General features: G+C 38.2%; 1 protein-coding gene across 1 annotated transcript in view; it reads right to left on the reverse strand.

The window, feature by feature from the left end:
• LOC131696649 (transmembrane and coiled-coil domains protein 1-like) overlaps positions 1-12,514 on the reverse strand; it is a 49,810-nt gene extending 37,296 nt beyond the window's left edge. The window contains exons 1-3 of the mRNA XM_058999616.1: positions 12,416-12,514; positions 11,305-11,516; positions 886-929 (exon numbers count right to left, since the gene is read on the reverse strand). The gene's annotated coding sequence lies outside the window, so the exon portion shown is untranslated. The remainder of the gene's footprint in view (positions 1-885; positions 930-11,304; positions 11,517-12,415) is intronic.
• Positions 12,515-12,774: the final 260 nt, after the last annotated feature.

Here is a 12,774-nt window from a genome sequence, read left to right on the forward strand (position 1 = left end):
ACAACGTGGCAGTGAAATGGTTCCCCATGCAGCAAAACCCCATGTTTCCACACGGAGGTAATATAGCTTATACAACGCTTCACTGGGCATGCGGTGGTACGTTACAGAGCACATGTGAGGGTACATGCGGAAGTCATGTTTTTTGGCTCAGATGAGATGCTTGAGAACAGTGATTTTGGACAGTGTGGCATTATGCAGGTGTTTGGGTGCATACAGATTATTATACAATGACCAAATACATTCGGAACAGCAAGGTGGGATAGTTTATGTTTTATTTTTCATGTAGTGCTGATGTACCCTTTAATTACGTGAAAGTTTGAATCAGTTCAGAACAGCAATAAACAGTTACTGTTTAATATGGGCATCAGCAAGCTATTCCAACCCCTGATCAAGCAGGGCAACATAATGAATATTATACATGAAGTTGAAGTAGCAAGCCATAAAAACTGCTTGCACTGTTAAAAACAAAAACCTCTGTGCAGGTGATCTGGGAATGTGGGTCTGTGAGAGAGTGACAGATGTAACACCAATGAAAGGCACTACCTTCAAAGCCTGTCAGTCAAGCTGTGTAAGTAAACAGAGACATGTCTGGCAGGTTTGCAAAGGGTTTGACTGTCTCTATACGAAGCTTGGTGCAGTTTAGTGATGGAATGACAGCGTGACCACTAGGGGTGTCGAACATGCAAATAGACCATGGAAAGGGGGTAGAGGGATGAACATGGAAGCACTGACTAGGATATGCCGAATTCAGTATTTTACAAGTGAAGCTTAGACTGAGTAAGGCGAAAGGAATGAATGCATTTAGGCAGCAAACAGGTTAGGTCTAAGTAAAGATTTCTAATGATTCTACAATCTGACATGGAAAATTGTACATAAGATACCTACCATCGGCTCACCTCAGTCTAGCATGTCCAACCACTCAAGGTTCACTGTCAAAACAAATGGGGAAAAAAAATCATTAAAACAAAGGTACAGTGTGTGTGTATAAATAAAATATATATATGCAAGAGATTTGAATGTGGTACCCCAAATATGATCCACTTACTACCAATGCGGAATTACTGGGTATGATATTTTCTCTTCATTTTACCCTCAAAAATAGGTTTCTGGCTCAGGATTGCCAAGAACTACACTACATTGAATATTGTACCAATGTTGGCAGTCACCAGTCAGGAAAACCATTTTTTGAGAAATGCGCCACACAGTCATTAACCATCGTTATAAATCAATTCCAATTCCCATTCCCCTTTTAATCAATTCCAATTCCAATTCCTTTTACGACATAGGCTTTATTGCGCAAACATACTGTATATACAACTTGTCAAACCCGTGTACAACTTGCAATTACACAATTCCTATACAGATTTACCAAATTAATTCAACTTGCTGTTACAACAAATCATCAAGAGCTTTTCAAATTCTGCCAGGTTACATGGTTACAGTTACAGGTTCTGGGTGGAAGATTTTCCATGCGATACTATAAAGTCTCTCAGCAGGTGCTGATGAAGCAGTTATCGTCAGGTACTTGCAGGCCAGCTGGGCAAGGGTACCTGTGTCTGTTATCCTTCCAGAAAGTGAGTGGCTCAGAGTCATCTGCAACAGTTGCCTGAGCGAGGTTAGTCTTGAACCTCTGGGTGGAGAGTGGGGTTGGTGTTGAAATTGGGGCTAACTTCCTGCTGCTCATGAATTCTGTGAGATTCCTTCACTTTGCAAGTGGAGATGGAGATGGAGATGGAGATGGAGGTGACCACTCACTGAAGGGTGTAGGAGGCTTGATAGCTGATGTTTTGCTGCTCAGGTCTCTTACCCAGAACCTCTTCCTCAGTGCACCGGTCTAACTTGAAGCGAGGCTCTAGGGTGGTGGCAAGTCTGAAGTTATCCAGGGACTCAAAGTGCAAGCCTCTTCTCCACAGCAGCCTGCAGTGTGGCAACAAGTTTATAGGTGTAGGTATATCTAAGACATTGGAGTCGATGACACACCTCGAACACAAATGATTACCATACTGGAGGTGATGACTTTCTCCCCCTGGACTGTCAGTGGCATCTTCAAAGGGCTGCAGGATATCACAGAGCTCAGTAGCTATCTTCATCTCATATGGTGTGAGCTTGCCTGGGAAGTCAAGCTGATGCAATACGGAGACTGGTACATGGAGAAGAGAACAGAGCTGTTCCAGCATGAAGCACAGGACAAGCATCAGAGAGGACTTCAGGATCTCTGTGGCAGTAGTGGATTTCCTAACATGTGAAATGAAGCTGGCGACCTTAGAGATGGCAGTGCTAATCTGACCAGCCTTCTGAAGCACATCCTTAACCGCTAATTGCAGAACGTGAGCTAAACAGGAGCTGCGTTCAGGGGGAAGGTAATCAGATTCATCGGTGACAGTCATTTCTTCACCCTCTGCTTTAAGCTCCTCCTCCTCCTGAGCAAGGTCTTCAGCATACTGGCTGCATTGTCAATGACCATGGTCGAGATGTGGTGGGCAAGGTTGTACCAGGCAATGGTCTCCTGGTACCGGTGGTAAATATTGTCTGCTGTATGGGATCCCTTAAACCTCTTGCAGGCAGCCATGACACTGTGCATGGTTAGGGCTCCAATTCTTTCACGGTAAAAAACTGCTTATTTCACAATCTAAAAATAGATATTTCAAAATAATTCACGATTAAACATATGTATTAAAGCAGAAAAAATAGCATTGTCACATTTTCTCGAGCTATTAAATACATAAATGCTTACCTGAAAAACTGTTAATGCTAAATTGTATAAATATATTGGTTTTCAAGCCCACCTTTTAAAACCCTCCTATTATCACCATCTGTAAATTCTCAAACAAAATAAAAATAAATAAATGCATGTAAAAATAACAACAGACACATGAAATGTGCCCTTCTTCTACCGGACAGGGCGATCAAGCACAAATATTTTTGATATTTGATGCAGCTGGTGTCTTTTTCATTGAAGGCATTGTAAAGAAATTGTGCAGCTCTATGCAGTGTGTTCAAGCATTTACCGGAAGCAAACTAAACTGGCTGCCAGGTTCCTAAATGCAGTATAACAGGTACTGTGTCAATAAGGGAAACATTTGCTGTATTTTTAAGTGATCAAAATATGTAGATTTAGCAGGGCTTGGCAGTGGCCATAAGCTCACGGAAGGCAGCATTATCCATAGAGAGATGTATGAGGTCACTTTGTGGTTACAGTAAAGGAGAAGGCAGGTGGCTGAGTGTGGTCAGATCATGAGGGTGGTGTGTTAATCAGCTCAATAGAAGGATGCTTTGTCTGAAAATACACAAACACAATGGTCAATACAAATTACAAATACAAAAAACTTCTGGAAGCACACTCAATTAACTCTCTCTTACTCATTCGCTGCTGAATAATTAACACGAATGTCAGCTTATTAACATGATTAACTTACCTTCGTGTGCCTCTTCTGGTAGGATGACTTGAATTGCAGTTTGCCAGTTGCTAGTAGGGGCCAATAAATTGTCCACATCTGCCAGTTTTGTAGGCTTAAGAGTGGCTGGCATACTTGATTGTTTACAATATTAAAGTGTGTCGCAAAACAAATCACAGGAGATGTATGACCTCACCATCAACACTAACATCTTATATACTGCCAGCTAAATCAGCTAAGTTAATCAGAGTAGTAATTATCCTCACTGCTTTCTTTTACTATGCTTTAATCTAACTAATTGCACCATTATACTCCAACACATAATTGATCACATTTGTAAATGGCAGTATTCAAATGATCTGCTCAAAGTGGCAACACATTACTTAAATTGAAGTCACTGTTAGTCAATTCAATTGGTTTCAAAATGAAAGCAGTGGAGCAATCACGACAATTATTATGTCTCTAAAATATCAATTTTCAGTTCTAACTCCTTCAAAGGAATTAGAACTGGGAATTGATTTTAAAAATGAATTGGAATTGAAATTGAAAAAAAAAGGAAAAGACCATTTCCATATGAACACCTTTTTATTCAACGTCTTGTAAAATCAAGTCTCGGTACTACTCCGCTTTCTCACCTAGTCTCAAGCTGAATATTCCACCCACTTCTACCTTGCTGTCAATCACCACCATGACCGCCATTTTGCCTTGGCATTTTTCTACTGCAAACATGCCACTAAATCAAGCAATGACACTTGCAGCCTCAGCAAAGTGTCTGAGAAGGATCTTTTTTGTGAACGGATTATACTGTATTTTGAGAACAGTTTTGAAGGAAACCGTCAACGATACAGAATATAAATTTAAATGTCTCAATGGCAGAGAGGAGTGACTGCAGTGGGATAGATACTTATTTTTGTTATTTACAGTACTTCAACTTTTTTAGGCAAGACAAGATTAATTTTTTTTTGTACAAACTCCACATGTGCAATAATCATTAGTAACACCATTGGAAGCTTACATGTGCAATGTCACGTGAACTGTAGATATTAATCCAATAACATATGTCTTAGTATTAAAATACATTTTTAGTGGTGTTGCTATACGTATTTTATCTACCCCATGCCAAAAATAAACAACTCATCTCTGCTCTTAAATTACTTATTTTATTTATATATTTATTTACTTATTTTATACTCCAGCTCTACCTTGTTTTGAGCAAATGATAGATATTATTATTATTATTATTATTATTATTATTATTATTATTATTAATAATAATAATAATTACATACAGTACTAGTATAACATATTGTATATATTGGGTGTTCATTTAAAATTTTAACTGTCTTTAAAACAAAAAAAAGTTAAATTGCTATCACTTTTTTTCAGCTTTCTGGCATAGTATTATATAAAATGCCAAAGTTGAAATCATTCCATGAAGGAAGTGTGATTTTTGGTGAATGACAGTAATTTAAGTAATTTACAGTAGTACAGTATTTCTCCATTTTTTGTAAGCCTTTGTTTTATAATTTGCATGATGTACTGTATTAAGATTACCACAGTATTTTTTTTGACGGTCATACCGTGGAAATGTTATTCTGGCCCATCCCTAGTGCCAGTACTGTCAAAGGTCATTTGGTCTCATGGCTGACAAACACTGTACTGATCATGTGCACACACACAGGGAGTGGCACGTTCTGATGTTATCAGTCTGTTTGAGTTTCAGGCATTGTAGGAGTCTGAGCATTTTTTTAGACACTTCCTCAACCCATATTTTCTTCAGAAAAAAAGTAAAATGGACATTCTAAATGTTTGCCATTTATTTTCTTTAAAAGAACTCAAGCATGGGCTTGCATTTGAGTACCAGTCACTGCTTTTACCAATAACGGATGTGTTTTATATAATTGCGTGTGTGTGTGTGTGTGTGTGTGTCTGTGTGTGTGTGTGTGTCTATGTTTTATACGGCCTTTCTGTTGGAGATTACATGAGATTAAGTTCAGTAGAACGGGATCTTGACAGCTGAAACCTTGTGAGCCACAAGCACGATTCCTACTCCGGTTTACATGGGTTTTTACAACTATTTTTATCATGAGAAAGCGATTGACCTGCCCTTAAAGTTGCGCTGCCAAAAGGACGCCCTTTTGCTGGTTCACGATGTATTCGTGTAACAACGTCTCACAGTCATGACTGTAGAGTCGATTTTCAAATGCATGTAAACCCAGCCAGTGTCAACTTCATTCCTTTATGCTACTTTATGAAGCTGATCAGAAGTAGAGCATTGAAGTACCTGCAATGTGCCAAGGTGCTTTGTGAGGTAATGCAGTTGACAACAAGGGCAGGTGTAGTGAACATTATAGAACTAAGAGCAAGGGGAGAGACACATCTGTCTTACAGCTGCTGCACGTGACATTGGGTAGCTGAACCAAGCCAGAGCACTTTATATATTTATTTATTTTTAAATTAAATAAGCTACAATCTCTTGGGTTTACACACAACATTTACAGTAAATTAAAAATGCAGTTTTTCAGTTTAAGTTGGAGTTGTGCAAGTTTCTAGCTGTCTCAAATTCAAATCTGTATTTCTTTGAATACCCCAGGGAATTCCACAGTCCTTCCTAACCGACAGAAAAATATCATCACATACAGTACAGCTGTTAATCAGTACATTGAATAAGGCAGAACTTCCCAAACAGAAATCATGAAAATACTGTGTATTTAAGTATAATATACTGTAGCCATTTTTGACGGTTTCAAATTATTGAAACTACAACTATTGTGAATGAGCAAGTCTGTGTCAGTTTCATAACAGGCCCTTAAAGCACAGCTCAGGGTCCTTTTCCTTCAGTTAAACTGAACTGAGGTTTAAAAAGTCTTCATGACATTGGGTTTATCATAGGATATAATGACTTGCAATCCCTAGGAAAACACTGTAAGCTCGTGTCACGAAGATGGCCGGAGTGGGTGGCGTCAGACCAGATGCAGGAAATAAACAGACAGAGATTTGGGGTTTGGTGAAGCTGAGCGAATGCTTTCGCTCAGCATTTAATAACAGAACAGAAAATAAAAGGTTTGAAACAACAAAAACACAGGGCACGGCACTTTCGCCAAAATAAACAGACAAACAAAACGGACTACACAGACAAACAAACACAGTGAGCAGATACTCTAACTATTTACTTTTACAATTTACAATTACCTCCGTCTCCAATCCCGTTCTCCACTCACCGAACACCTAACCCCGACTGAATGCTACGTGTCTCTATATATACTGTTGTGCTGGGACTCAATTACTAATTAATTATTCACTTGAATCCCAGCACGTGAATTAATTCTGTGCAACCCCGTGCTCACATATTACATTTAACCAGCACGTGAAGTGATTTGTGCTCTCCTCGTGCCTAAATACAAATCTACACTTTTTAAATACACGTGAAACACAGACCTGTTTATATCCTGTGTACCAATGACTATACACCAACATTTACACACGCACGCAACACACAACACATAACACACAAATACACACAGGGGCGGGGCGCATTGCCACAGCTGGACAGTCAATTCCACTGTCGTATAATAATTGACTACAAACAAGGAAACAAATTAATATGTTTTTTTTTTTAGATTCAATAAAGCATTAACAAGTAACAAAAACACTTCCTGTAACTTGGCGTGCTTTTCTGTATTAATAATTAATTTCTAAATGCACCAGCATTAATAGCGAGTTGTACAGTACCCTATAGAGAAGCATGATTTCCTGTGCATAAAAAGCAGCCTTGTGATCTTTAAGTGCTGCTTGGTTTTTGTGCATAGTAGTAACTTTTCTCGGCTCGAGCATTAGAAAGGTTTCAGGCTCCTTGTTCTGTGCAATTTCAGTACAGGAACTACAATTTCAAGCAAGGCCCTGGGTCTCCTTTTTCCTGTTCTTGGGAGCTCCTGATTGGCGCCCCTTAAAAGTCACCTCCCGCCACAGACCAACGCTCCAGTGTTAGACAGCTACCAGGACCCAGAGCTGTGTACGATTACTGTACTGAATGCATCCCCTGCCTTTCTGCTTAGAAGAAGAAGAAGAAGAAGAAGAAGAAGAAGAAGAAGAAGATTTCCAAATATCCCCATATTCTGGCACTAATAATATGTGCCTTTAAAAAAAAACAAAAAAAAAAAAAACATTGGAACTAGATAATATAGGTGTGATCTCCAGACAAAAGATCAAACATACTGACAGGCATATACTCAATAATTTGTGCTTAAGAATGTCTTTAGCAAGTTTCATCACAATTGGACATGTGATTCTCTTGGAATACACAATTCTAAAATAACATAAGACAATAACTGGATAGGCAATCACCTTCCATATTCCACAAGTATATGATAGTCCTTAGCAAGTTTTGTGACATTTCTGAAAAGTGGTTATCTATATACATGCAAAAATGTGGGGGATAATTAACACAAATTTAATCCAGACAACATTAATAATGAAAACAACCAGCCCATTGCTACTTAAAAAACTAAAACTTTGATCTAAAGCTTACTTTTATAATATTAAAAGCATTATTTTACCCATAATGTTATAGCATTTTGCATGGATTTTTATCCCTTGGTGTAATGAAAAAAAAAAAAAAAAAAAAAAAAAGGTCAGTAGAACTTGGAATCAGTGAAGTTGGTTCAGTTGCACAAGGGTTAAGTATCAGCAATGAACAAAACAGGTTAATGAATAGGCAAATATTCAACCCCTTTAAAAGAGCATTGCACCCTTTTTGTAAGCAAACATGTGCTTTGCATTTACTAATTAACTAGCCGATTGATCCCACAGCTTTGTATAGTTGGTTCTGAAAGGATCCTGATAACTCAACAGTGAAACATGGCTTGGTACCCCATTCTGTACACTCACACCACTCTAACCAGAGTCTGCCTCCTCTCAATTTCCAAAAGTGTACCTGGTCTCTGAGTTGTGCTGAAATACTGCCTAATTAACTCTTCTGACTAATTTTAGTAGTTTAAAGACTTTACTGTATTCCTTCGAAGTTAAGACACACTTTTTAAACCAATTTTTTCTTCTCAAAAATGGCCTGCGTCTTAAATTCGAGTATAGTGATGCGTGTATTAAAAATCGCCAACAAAAGACACGACTGCCCGAGTATACAAACAGGAACGTGACTGACTGCCTGAGAAAAGACGAACAAAAACGTTGCTGCCCGATCTTGAATCATCCATGACACGGGGGAGTCATTGTCTAGAGAAGGCAAGTAATAAAGAGGACTCCTCTAACTCAGAGGATGAAGACTAGGAGAGATTAGTTGTTGTTACAGGCATGTTAATTTATCAATATACAATAAGCTTTACCAATATACCTAATAGATGAGTTTGTAGCATTCCACTACAAAAAATGAACTTTTCCTTTGTATTGTGGCAACCGCCACACAATGTGCTGCAAGAAGCGTAGCACCTGCGCATTCTTAAGTGAATGCCAGTAAGCCTGGCCAGGCAATCCTAGTTATTTCATTACAGCGTTTTTTTACTTAGCTCCTTAATATTTTGCCATATATATTAATATTTTGTATATATAATTTATATCCTTGCCTGGTTTAAAAATAAACTCTTGGGGCAATTATTGTTTTAGTTCGTGTGCTGAGTACATTGTTTATATTTGGGATAAAACTCTCGTTGGGCAATACTTCCGTTTTGGGACCTATTTTCATCCAGTTGGTTTGATTTATATATTTACTTTGATACTTTACTGCTGTTACGGGACAACGGAACGAGAGAACATTTTCAAGCATATGGCGACTCCCAACATTGTATGAACTGGAGGACTTGCACACGGATTCATCAAAACCGGGTGAGATTGATCCTTTTCTATTTTTTTCTGCAGCTCGGATTACAAATATTTTTTTGAATGGCCATTCGGGTTTTTGTTTGGAGAGCGTTCTTGTTGGGATTGCTGGATTGTTGTGTTATTTTTCTGGAACTTTATTGGTTTGTTTTGTTTGGTTTGTTACTTTCTGGGTGCGTTTTAATATCAAGCCGGGACTGAAACTTTTAAGTACTCGTACACTTGGATATTATTATTGCAACCGCGTGGGCCATAGAATGAACAGCCTGATTATTGGTTGGTCTGCCTGTATTTTTTTGGTGTCTCCTTCCCTCTCTTTCTTTTGGGTGTACTCAAGTTCCAACAGCGAGGCAGATTATTAATGGTTTTGCTATACATTAGTATTGTGATTGTATGTATCAGTACAAAGGCCTGTACATATAATAAGTATATTGTATGCGAGTGTGTATATATATATATATATATATATATATATATATATAGTTTGTCTTTTCCAATTGCCATGTTTATGTGATTAGCATTGCGGTGTAGTTCCTTCTACTAATAGTTCTAGGATATTGTTTGTTCTGCCAACATGGATGTTTAGTTTGCTTACCATTGAGTCAGGGTTGATATTTGCCAGATTTCTGATCTTACTTAAGACTTACTGTTCTGATTACTCCAGGGTACACCTGTTCTTAGTACTATATACAAATAGATATAATAAATCTATTCTGTTTAAAATTTACTCCCTTGGTTCTCGTGAAATCCTTGTTTTTTGCTGTACTGATTTACCTGCTGGGACTGTAGTATTGAATGTTTTATGCTCGGTGCTAGTATACACTTATGGCCTAGGTGTTTGGTTATTGTACACTAGGTAAGTTTGTTACAGTATAAATGGCTCATATGCATAACTGAGGTTGTATCTTTGCAAATGCATCTTTATTTGATGTTTTATTTTTTTCTCAAATTGAGGGTGAGTAATTCCTCTAGAGATTAAACAAATAGATCAATTTACTTGGATTATAATTTAGATTATTTCTACAACAAAACACAGAACACATATACTTTTGGACATCCTATTTATCATAGTCTACCACTGACATTAAGATGCTGTTATGAATGCGGTGCTAAAGGACTTCAAAGTGTAGGTTGAAAATAATTAATAAAACATGTTTTTTTACATATGATAGTCCCAAATTGTATTTAACCCTATGAACCTCAAACAAGAACTTTAATTCCCAGATGCCATTGCAGCTCCTCCATGCTCCATGTCTCCACTTCCCAGTAACCAAGCACTGCAAAATGTGATGTTCTTTAAAAGGTGACTATAAATAAAAACAAATCCATGAAATTCCAATATTTGGACCAGCTGTGATCATACTGTAGATTAGCCATACAGTTTGGTCTTTTAATAGACCCATAGTAGTTTGACTGTAATAGTGGGAGAGGGGCACAGAGAATCTAAAAGCACATTGCTGTAGGTTTTGGAACTGCAGCTTCACTGACTGTACATGTGAAATACAGTGCTACGACAGCACATTTTATATGGCTAAAAAACACACACACACACACACAAACAAAGAATTCAGTTTGGCTTTGTCTGTGTTTTTCCATTCAATAAATAAGTGCTGACAGGGGCTAATGTGGGCTGAAATTACCAGAGTTCATTGTTATTGTTCCTGTCTTTAAAAAAAAAGAAGATCAAACCCTTATCTAGTTTTAATAGTACAACCAGGGTTTTGCGAGAATTGACAGCAATTTTAAACACTTAAGCAAATACAAAACATCAATAATGGACGGTCACTCAAACCAAGGAATCAGTTCTACAAAATGTAAAATAAACTATACAACTGCCTTGGAAGTCACTTATTTTAGAAGAAGATGGAAGCAGTGCAGCATCACAGATCTGACCTACAGCCTACAAACATCAATTATCATTTCCATTGTCCCCTCAGGGTAATCACTCCTCTGTTTTTTGCTTTCTCATTTGGCATTTATGTTCTCTTTTACCCATTGTACAGAGAGGCATTGTGCTTCTTGTTGCCTCTCCTGGAAATTTGAACCTGAAATCAATAATGATCTAATATTCTGCACATACCTCATTGGCCATCAGTGCAGCCTTGTTTGCATAGGTGAGAAAAGGGGTGTAGAAAATCTGGAAGAAATCTCCAGTCACTCTTTTTAATCCTAGTTTATAATCCTTTGGGCCTCTTTCACTTCGGCAGCCAGCAGAATTCAGTACAGAGCGTCAGTTTTCAGTGCTACTAGTTTATGTAAACCCCTCCTCCTGCTGCAGCACCATAATACAGCCTGTTGCAATTGATAAATGGGGGAAGAGAGAGAGAGAGAGAGAGAGAGAGAGAGAGAGAGAGAGACAAACAAACAAACAAACATTGTTACTGTACAACAATAGAATGGGAACTGCTGTTGTCTGTACAAAGCACACAACTCGTTAATGGAGGCTGGTATAGGGTTTTATGAAAGCAGCGTTCAATACAAACTGCAAAGTACCGTGTTCAGATCAAAACAAGTGTGTTGTCTGTTCAAAGTTGGCTTCTAATTTATTTAAAGGATATGCCATGACTTTGACTATTTGTCATTTGTACTGTCAAGTGAAGTGTCCACCAGTAGATGCTAGTACCGGTTCACATCAAATGCTGTGTTTTTTCATAACATGATAAAATAAATAAATAAATAAACACACACACACACACACACAGAGTACGTGATTGTTGCATAGCACTGTATTCTGTATTAATAACGCTTACTTTCACTAAATGAAATTGACACGACTGGAGCGTTGACTAGACAGGATCACACAGAACAGAAATAAAAGCAGCCCTAATAAACAAATAGCGTACAAATACAAATCTGATTCCCACGTAACGACGTCTTTTTACGACGTGGGCCATTCTTATATAATGGCGTTCAAGATTTTAATAAACATGCATTAAGACCGATTTCAAAATCAAATGGTCATAATATATTTTAATGAAACTGTGGCAAAGGTTCCGTACCCCGGTCTTGTGTGTGTGAGTGAATCTGTGCAGTGAGCTAGCTCAAAACTAAACCCCACACAGGCATTACCGATAAAACAACGCAAATACTTTATCAGAATACGAATAAACAAACTACACAATTTGAGACAGCACTTTCATATCCGTATTGTAAAATGAAATATTGTTAGTTAATTTAGATTTGACACTTACTGAAACAGTAACTGGCCTGCGCTGGTGATGGTTCATTCCTCCATAAAATAACACGCCCACGATGACGTCTAGGGGCGCGTTCTGCGCCATGACGTAGGAAGGAGGGGTCGCTGATCCCGAACCCTTTGTCTGCCACTGTGTTGAGCATATGGTCGGTATTGTTGTTGTGTGTAATGGTTGTGGTGAATTTGTAGTCGTAGTAAACGCGGGTAAAATGAGTTTACCCTCTTCTCATTTGGGGAGTATGCAGCGTACCCACTAATCACTTAAACTTAGAATAAAGAGTTTCGATACTGTCTTACCAGTCCCAGCAGTAGCAGCACCAGTCTTACCAGTCTCAGCAGTAGCAGCACTAGTCC

The sequence above is a fragment of the Acipenser ruthenus genome, chromosome 25, assembly GCF_902713425.1.
Source record: "Acipenser ruthenus chromosome 25, fAciRut3.2 maternal haplotype, whole genome shotgun sequence".
In the NCBI taxonomy this organism is placed as follows: Eukaryota; Metazoa; Chordata; class Actinopteri; order Acipenseriformes; family Acipenseridae; genus Acipenser; species Acipenser ruthenus.